The following is a 10,569-nucleotide window of genomic DNA, read 5'->3' on the forward strand; positions in this document are numbered from 1 at the left end:
AGTTTCTGGTACAGTGAGTGAGCAATTACAAACTGTGAAAGGAGGCTTTGGGGTATACAAATAAGCTTGTCTTCAATTTAGGCAAATTTCTTAATTTATTTCAATTAATTAATCTTTCAATTAGTCTATTCATTTTCAAATTGAAAGGTTGTTCTGGTTTTCCCAAGAATACCTGGAAATTGGCTGTCTAGCTTGCAAATTAGGTTCAATGGTGAATGTAGAGGGTACGGTGGCTTCAGTTGTGAACTGGTTGCTTGAATTGGGTTTCTGCAACTTCTTCAAGTGGCAAATGGTTGTCAATTCAGTTGTTTTCACGTTCAGGGTGTCGCAAATGGCTTGAGCAATAGTTGTAGTGAAAAACAAGCAAAAAGAGCAAATTGGGGCTTTTCTGTCTTTTTAACGAGTAACGGTCACTTTTTTCTATGAAAAATATAAATGAACAGTGGGTAGTTTTTTGGCTTGGGTAGGGAGTTGGCTTTCTGGGCCATTGGACCACTTTTGGAGGGCAGACAGTATTTTTCGCGAGCACGTGGTCTAGCCTAGGGCCTCCACGTAGTAGAACAACACCTAGGAAAATCGTGAATCTCGCGTGCTCTCAGACTGCTATCGGTCGGATGGTGAACCGACGCAATATGTATGCACACCAACGGATCTGGGGGTAGGAGATCAAATGACTGTCACTTGTTTAAGCTACAGAGAGGTAATCAGGAAAGGGATTTACAGGCCTGGGGTTTAATTACAGCAAATTGTAATTAATTAGTTTATAATGTCGGTATTAAATATATGCAACAGGTTAATAAAGTGGTACCAAGGGTTATGTGGTGGGTTTTTTTAACTGTACCAAGGGTTGGTGGGTTAAAAAAGGGTTTGTTAGGGAAATATAAAGCGGGGAAATTAATTTGATAATGCGGGGGGATAAAAACTTAGGATAAGGGGGTTTTATGGGTTTTTGAAGGGAAATAGGGAAATTAATAAGGGGGAAGGTAATATTTGAAATCCGAAATGGGTTTCACACTAGGGAAAATGGCTTTTCGGTAGGGGGTGATTTTTGAAGGGTAATTACTAAGGAAATGTGTGAAACCAAGGGGTAAGTGTCAAAATTAAAGGAAAAGGGGATTTATAACTAATAAAGGTATAATAGGGAAATTAGGAAATAAGCATGTGGGGGCATAGTGAAATGAGGGTAAATTAGTTAAACCAGCTTGTGAACATCTTTTCTTTCTCATAAATGCTCCTTCACACCAAACATAGGATTAAGCATGATAAATGTGCTTTTGACTCAGCAACCTTGTGCATTTGCAACCTTTCTTCTACCTACCCTTTATTTATCCTCACATTTTTTCTTCTTTTTATTGGGTGCATTTGAGCTTTCTATCCCTTTATTTCCTTTTCTTGACAAGAAAACTATCTAATTCTAACCTTATAACTTCCAATGGCTCAGATTAAACTAATGAGCTCATTTTTATTCTCTACCTAAATACTGATTTGCCAGGGTTAAACATTTTGGCTAGATGCTTATTCTCTATCTATCAACATAAAATTTAAAGCATGAATAAGTCAAGATTAAGCTATTTGACCATCATGGATTGTGGCATTTCTAACAAGCTTCACAAAACCTTATTTTGCATAATAATGTAATAGGTAATGGCACTTGAATTTGCACATTTTCAAGATCTGTTTTATTTCTTTTTGGGGATCATTTTTTTCACTTTTTTGATCTTTTCTTTTTCTTTTTGTCCTTTGATTATTCTTTTGGGACATACCCTCTTTACATTTTTTAATTTTTAATATGGAAAACATTTTGCAGAAAGAAAAAATATGTACAATATTACAAGACTTACCATAGCCAATTCAAAATTATGAATCCTATTATTATAGGACCCTAACAATCCCCATAATTCATTTAGGGAAATATATTCACTTATGGAGCAATTCATTTATAGAGCATAAATCATTTATGGAGAATTGATATATGAAGAAGATTTGATTTGGAACAACTTGTTCCTTGGAGAAACAATGTCTTTCTATGGCTTTGTCTTATATATGTGTGTTAATTATTCGAGCATCCATATTATATACAAGTGTGAATTGTTCTTAGCAAGTCCACTATTGTATCTCTTTATGATGTTATTGTCACAGAGGTTTTATTATCACAAAGATTGTTTTTCTTTATGGTATTATTATTGCAAAGGTTTTATTATCATGGTGAGATTGTATTGCATGGATTTTTCTCTCGCAGTAGCTACGGTGTGTAGAGTAGTAGAAGGAGAAACCACGATGGTGATTTTACGAAATCTCGAAGTGAAACTTTTCAGTCATTGGACATTTGAGGGCATAGAGAGTGAAATTCGAAGTCAAGAAGGGGAGCTAATTGTTTCCCGACCCATATTGTTAGTGGCCTGTTCAATGGTTATGGAAAATATCAGCGTCCATAGCAGAGGAAAGTTATATATTGGTGTGGACTTATATATAGTAGCAGTGATAAATTATAGTGTGCGTTATTTAGTAGTGTTGGTGCATTTTAATTAAATAAAGTGATAATTCTCTATGTTCATAATGAATTTATAGAATATTATGTTAAAGGTGTATTCTCAAGTGTTGTTCCAGCGAAGGATATTAACGATGGGAAGGGAAAACAAGAAGAGGTTGTGATTAAAATTATATGCATCAAATGAAACTATGTTCAAATCAGGTCAAGAAGAAATCATAATATTTTAGAAACTTGTTGGTACTGATCCTGAAGATAAAAGCCACTTTGTCATATTTCTCTATAGCTTTAAATACAAGAAACATATTTGTTTGGTGTTTGAATCCCTACACATGAATCTTCAAGAGGTTATTAATAAGCTTGATTACTATATTGCTATTAAATTAACTGTAGTGCAAGCATATGTGAAGCAATTATTTATTTCCTTAAAGCATCTGAAGAAATTGTGGATCACACTAGATCTATGGTCGCTGAATAGCATCACACTGCAGCTTACTCACAAGGTGGTGGCTCATGGTTTCTTATATCAACATGGTAGTGCCAACAACATTCACCATTATATAAATATGCCACCATGATTATTGTATCAATATGAAACTCATAACTAAAGTTCAAGGAGAATGGTGTCTTGTAAAATTTTCTCTAAAGAGGGAATTTTGAGGGAAAGGTATTGCATCTTACAAAATTCATCAATATGTTGCATTATTTCTTTAAACATTAAGGGGATATTCAATAATACCTGGGATGAAAGAAGAAATTGGAGGAATTTATTTATTCATAACACACGGTTCTAAAGAGATAATGTATTGATTATTTTGTGTAGCTATTCCTCTCCTCTCAGGAATATATTTCTTTGTCTATATGCCCCAAAGTATTTCCTGTAAATGGATTGCATGTATTTTAATTTTTTCTTACAGTATGTTATCAAGATATTTTATTGGATATCACCTCAGAATTATGTTATGATTGTGGAACCTCTAATTGTTAGAAGCTTCGAACTTTACCAAGTTATGCTTGTTAAATTTTGTGTTCAAAGAATTGAGCACATGTATGAACACCATTGTGGGCATTTTTTCTTTTACACTCCCTTTCAATTGATGTCAAAGGAGGAGTTAAGAATAAGGATGGACACTAATTTATCAATACTCAGAAGAAAAGGGGGAGGATGAGTGTTTTTCCATCAATGCCAAAGGGGGGGATTGTTGGTAATATTTTCATTGATGGCAAAAGAGAAACAAGCCAAGGAACAACACAAGGAACAACAATAAAAGTGCAACAAAGGTAAAAAAGAAACAAAAGTGCAACAAAGGTAAAAGAGCAAGAGAATTGTAGCAAAGTCAAAGAAGAAGAAAACGTGCAACAAAGTTGAACAATGGAACAGGGATTGGGAATTCTTGTGTTGCAATGCTATGGCAAAGGAAAATATCTGAAAGAAAAAATGTTGCAAAAATTTATATGTTCAATATTTGTTGTGATGCAAGAAAAAGGAAAAACTCCATGACAACAAAGACAAGACTCCATCACAACAAATGAAATAATCCATGACAGCAAAGCCAAAGTTCCATTACAGCAAAAATGAGACAAGACTCAAGGAGGTTAACGCAATGACATGAAGATGTTGTGATGCAAGTCCAAGGAAAAGGAAAAGTTGTTGCGAAGATTGTTGTGATGTATTAATGATAAATACTATTATTTGATGTTGGATTATGTTGATGTATTTAATCATTTCATGTGGATGAAAAATAATATTGGGTGGATTATTAATTTTTGCGTAAGAATATTCAAGATATGAAGAGTTTGGAAACAAATGAGTGGAAGGAAAAGAGTCAAGTTTGTTCACTTCATATTCTTATGTGGAATACAAACAATCAACAAAATTCCTTCATAAAAAGATGTTGTTTTTGGAAGCAAGGATATGTGAGAGAGAGTGGGAGAATGTGGGAGAGATGATTGAGGTATTATACATTAGTTACCTGGAACATTTAAAGCTTATTTGAAGAAGATTTTAAGGGAAGACCAGGAAGAAATGAAGATGGAGATATGGAGAATTTATGACTAGGCAAACCAACACATTTTTGTTTCTTTTTTTCATCAGGGGGTTGTAGTCTCCTTTCAAGTTGTGTCTTGATAAATATCCATTTGGATCTGGTTAATATAGGAGCCTTGTGTGGGTTGTAGCCTACAAAAAACAAATGGGAGTTGGAGCTTCTTTGCATGTCGCAGCTTGTAAAACCTTGAGGTAGGAGCCTACTGTAGGTTGGATCCTAAAACAAATCAAATGTAATAAGGAGTAGAAGCTTTCCATTGCATCACAACAATAATAAAATCGTGGTTTTCTCCCATTATGGGTTTACACATCTATCTAGTGTCAATATGTGTTGTTATTACGTATTGATATCATGTTTTGGTTTCCTTATTACTTTCAAGTCACATACTCACTCTATTGGTCAATATTTATTACGCTGCTCATGTAATGTTTCTATTAATGAGATTAACGAAAAGAATATTAATGTCCATGAATATACTAAACTAATTCACTCCCACTCTCAGTTTAGTCAATTTTTCATCATGTTTAACTTAAAACATCATTTGAAATAATAATCCTTGGAAAATAACATTATCCAAAAAAAAAACTGGATTCTGCGAATATGCCAAACAAATTGTGCGTCAGGGACAAAATCCCCTCCAACTAACTTCTATACAACACCATCATGATTTCCAACTGTCGGACTAACTTCAGCTTCGACCACTAGTACAATATTATATTTTTCGATTTCCATTCCAACAAACGGTTTCTCTTACATTCATCTTCTTAAACGTTCAAACTATCATATCAAATGTTCTCAAAAATATCATTCACAAACATTTGTTAAAAAAATTAAAATTTCTTAAAAATAACATTATATTAATACATTTACAAAGAAATGTCCATACTTAATAAAAAAATATGTTTTTCTTTTTTTACATAGTTTCAACTAACATTTCTTGCAAATTAACAACACCCAAAAAAATTATTGAAAAATATGATTTTACGAGTACTTCAAAAAAATTTTGCAGTGGGGTCGACCTCTGCTCAATCTAAATTCTATGCAACACCATCCCAACTTCTGACTGCCTCACTCTATTAAGCTCTTACCAGCAATACAATATTATTTTTTTCAATTTATGTGCTAGTAATGAGTTTCTCTTACTTGCATACCTTTAAACATGCAAATTATCATATTAAACATGCTCAAAAATATCCTTCACAAACATTTAAAAAAATAACATTGTATCAACAAAATTTAGAAAAAAATTCCTTTTTTTCTAAAAAAAAATATCATTTCTCTTTTTAAAATGTCTTTTCAACCAACCGGTCAAGTCCCACAAGAAAAATCAATTGAGGATGGGCCTCATCAGCAAGGCGACACAAGATCAAACCTCACAAGGGGTGGTTGTGGCATATGTGAGGGGAAGGATACTTGCTAAAAAACACAGATAGATAAGGGCTGGTGTGGCCCAGGTCAGGTGTGATCCCCGGGTGACTTTGATGGCTTAGATGCCCCTGGGTCATGGCTCTTCAAGCTAGAGGTCAAGCCTGAAGGATTATATACAACTTGAAAAAAAAACAAAAACCATATTTTCAACCAACCGTTCTTCGAAATTGACATTTCCATAAAAAATAAATAAAAAAATACAAACACTATATCAACACAATTTGAAAAAACAAATCCATTTTTGAAACTCATTTTTCCTTCTAAACATTGTTTCTTCTAACAATTCTTGCAAAACAACATCACCAACAAAAAAAATTGTGAGTATGGTGGGAATGCTGCACTCTAGGGTTTGTCTTCGCACCAACTAACTTCTACACAATACCATCCCGACCTTCAACTAGCCCACTGTCTTCACCTTCAACCAAAAATAAAAAAAAATATATATTTTATCAATATCCGTGCCACCAATAGACCTTCGACCACCCTATTTTCTTCAGCTCCAACCACCAATAATTTTTTTTTTGTAGATATTTGTGCCACTATTCACTTTCTCTTACTTTTAGCTCTTTAAACATGCAAAATTTCATATTAAACATTATCAAAAATATCATTCGTAAAACATTTTTTAAAACAAAAATATTTTTTTAAATAACATTTTATCAAGACAATTTAAAACAAACTTCCTTTTTTGGAAAAAAAATCATTTCTTTTTTTAAGACATATTTTGAACTAACAATTCTTCAAAAATAACATTGTTGTAAAAAACAAATTGCACAACGAGTGTGATGCACATGAGGGTCAAGCTCCCCTCTAAATAACTTATATCCAATGATACCCTGCCTTCCAACTACTTGACTGAATTCAAATCCGACCCCCAATGCACTACAACACCTTCTACGTCGGGGTTGGGGGCACAAATTTAACCAAATCATGTGCATTTTCATCCGATATTTTAAATGCCCCACTGAGTTCACCTCCAATAGTTTTTGAAAGATTGTTTCTCTATTTTTTGTGTCACACCTATCACTTTCCTCTACTTTATTTCATTCGGCTATATTTGAATTAAACCATCCCCATTGTCCCTTCGACCAATCTCACCTCCATGCACATATGTTGTTTCTTGTTAGTAACCTTTTAACAAAATTTTCGTCCTTTCTGATTTATGTTTCATAATCTCGCGTGTGTATCCTCCTTACAGTTTCATCTCAAACTTGGATCCGTTCAAAAAGAAACAACTTTCATTTGATGTTTCCATTGGTAGTTTGAAACTTAAATTATTTATTTTCCTTTTGACATAACATTACATAAATAGACAAAGGTGAATATTCTGAGAAACTAATAACAAATTCTATATCTAAACTAACACACAATTCTTACTCTTTCTTTGTAGCTCGCAGATGATGCCAATTTTTGATGAAAAGATTCATTGCAAATTTGACAAGATTAGTGATGTTCTTTTTAAATCTAGTCACTGCAAGAAAAGTATTTGAATGGTCACCAATAGAAATGACGCCTTTACCAGTTCGTAGACTGGTTCTATGCTATCAGTATAAGGAGACGAGACAACCTAAGAGGAAAATTTATTTTTTAATAAAACCAGAATCATATGATGCACATAATTATGCTACCACTCACCTCGTTCGATGTCTCCACGTAGTCACGTGGTATTTCTCCATGCTCGTTCAAACCACACATATAGTCCTGCAAAAAATATCTCCCTCCCTTGCAATTACAAATCTAAAGAATACTAATCCAGACCAACAATACAGAACAAAACTCAGCTAAGAAACACCACAAATTTTTCTTCTCTTTGATCTTTAAAGCACTAATCATCACTTCAGCACTGAAATGTCTCATTTCATAATGTGGCATTCCCTCTTTCCATGTCATGCGTGCCACCATGCTCTGCCTTCACTTCTAGATGAACCTTCAATCCTTTTCCACCACGTTTCCATGCCTCTTCGAAGTGCCTATCATTGCAACCATCCATGGAGATCTTCGACGAAGAATATTCTGCCAAAAATCGATCCTGGGACTTGATAAATCACAAAAAATCGAATTCCATCTATGGACTTCCATGGGGAGTTGTAACATATATGTCTATCGGTGAAATAGCACAACCACATTTATTTGATTAAATGTGGTTGGTATATGTCAGCAAGCGTATATCAATCAATCAAATGCACAACCGCATTAGTAAATGTGGTTGAAATAAGTTGATGGGCCTTATTTTTTATTATTAAATTATTATTTTTATCTTTATCTATATATTAATTAAATTGTATTTAATTAATCATTATTTGTATTATTTTTCATATTATTATTAGTAGTAGTAATATAATTAATTACATTACTAAATTATTAATTACTATTAATAAAAACAATTAATTAATTATTTAGTTATTATTAATAAATTAATTTATTGTAATTATAATTATAATTATTATTATTATTATTAGAATTTTAAATAGTATTATTTAATATTATTATAATAATAATAATAATAATAATAATTATTATTATTATTATTATTATTAATCATTATATTTCTCATTATTTTAATCATTTATTAATCATTATTATTAAAAAAATTGCAAGAAAAAAAGCAAAAATGACATATATAAATAAAAAAAATAGATGTAAGTTGGAAAGTTTGAGGCCAGAGTTCGGGGGTCATGCCGCATACCACAACACAATGAAAAGAGAAATCTTCCTAGCCGACATATTGACTCCCAACTTCCCTTTTAGCCTAACTATGCGTGTCACGGTTGGGCTATCTGATGGCATAAACATACATCATCCTGACTTCCAAACACCCGATTGTCCACTGCTATCCGACTTTCGGCTAGCCATCTAAGCTGAGGTCAAATTGCATACCACAGCACAATGAAAGAATAATATTTTGAGCCGACCTCCCAACTCCTCACTTCCCTCGTAGCTCGGCTAAGCTGTGTGTCAACATCACACTATCCACTGTCATAAACGCTATATGAACACTATCTTGACTTTCTGACTACCCGACTCCCGACTACAGCGGGATGGGACAACATACCCAAATAAAATGAATTTTGTTTCTCTCCATGCTTGACCTCTAGACTACTGAACTCTGTCTTACCTAACCATGGTGAAGGTCGATATCGTGGTCACCATTCATAGAAAGTTTAATTTAATAGTATTGTGACTTCTAACTACCTGACTGCATTTTTCTCTTAACTTTCGGTTTGCATGCCAACCATAATTATCTTTCATCTTTCTTTCCTTCTTTCATCTAGAATAAACTCTAAAATGACAAGCTGTTATGTTTCAAAAAAACATTCCCCCAACTCCAACCATGTAACCGCACCTTGATTTTCGCATTGTAGTGGCTAAAAAGTCTCGTCGCTTGAATGAATAATTAACATGTTTCATACAAATTTGTTGTTGGATGTCCTAAGGGTCAATTTGTTTTTAGCAACTTTCCTAGTTTTCCCTCTAAATTTTTCACTTTCTTCTCAGCACCATGTTTATAGTGATTCTCTAAAAATTACCCCTCATTAGAAACTATCAAGTTCAAATTCACTACAAGGCTTCTGATTTCTGGTAAACATGCACTACCATACAAAATTGTACTAGTAAGTTTGATATCTCTCATCAAAAGTTGAATTTTTTTATTATTCATTTTCAGGGCACAACATGCAAAAGAAAGGTAAATCCACAATGTCAAAGCAGGCTATACAACACATTAAGGAACACCTAAAGGGAGTAGAAAATCATGAACCAAAGCTTTGCAATGTCAACACAACTCTCATCTCTGACACCACCTTCAAAACTGAGATGACAGGTAGGATGAAGTGGAAAGAATTTTATAATTTCTTTGAAAACATAAGTTGGTTAAATTCTTAAACTTCAACTTGGGATAAAAACAATTTAAAAAAATTATAGGTACAAAACTCCACAAAGTTGCTACTAGAGTGAAATTTTTTCCTTATTATGACATGGTTGCATGGGACATGCAACATCGATATTTTCCTACCCACACTATATTAGACTGCAACAAAAATTTTGTAGCCTCTTCAAATCCACAAATTCTTTCAAAAATTTACAAGCTTAGTCCTCCCAAAGTTTTCTTGAACACCCATTTTCTCGATAACTTCAACAACACAGTATCCAGGAAGTGTGAAGGAAATTATGACAAAGTTGTCAAACCATTAGTTGCGAGAATATAGAGAAGGCTACAAACTTAAGGGATCAAAATAATATCCAGTCGCCATTTTCAAAAGACCCATTAGGTTCCTCATAAAAATGTTGTCCTATCTATATGGAGAGAAACACCCCGAGCATTGCAAACTGTAATGGATGGATTTAATACACAACCTAGTCAATGATTCAAAGCAATTCAATCAGGCTTAAATTCCTTCTCAAAATTTAAAAGATACCCTTATGTTTTCCATTTTTCTTGTGCATGATATGATCAATTATTTTGCATCCCAGCCTATATTATTGATATTATCATTGATTTATCTTTTTGTTTCCTCTCATGAAATGGAATTACTCAGTTGATCAACAACTGCCTATTCGTAATTAAGCCCCTAATTTGTGGGGAAAGTAACTTCAAATTCCATTTTT

The sequence above is a fragment of the Pinus tabuliformis genome, chromosome 5_1 (assembly GCF_031772625.1).
Source record: "Pinus tabuliformis cultivar Carrire ecotype Pingquan chromosome 5_1, CPIR1, whole genome shotgun sequence".
Lineage (NCBI taxonomy): Eukaryota > Viridiplantae > Streptophyta > Pinopsida > Pinales > Pinaceae > Pinus > Pinus tabuliformis.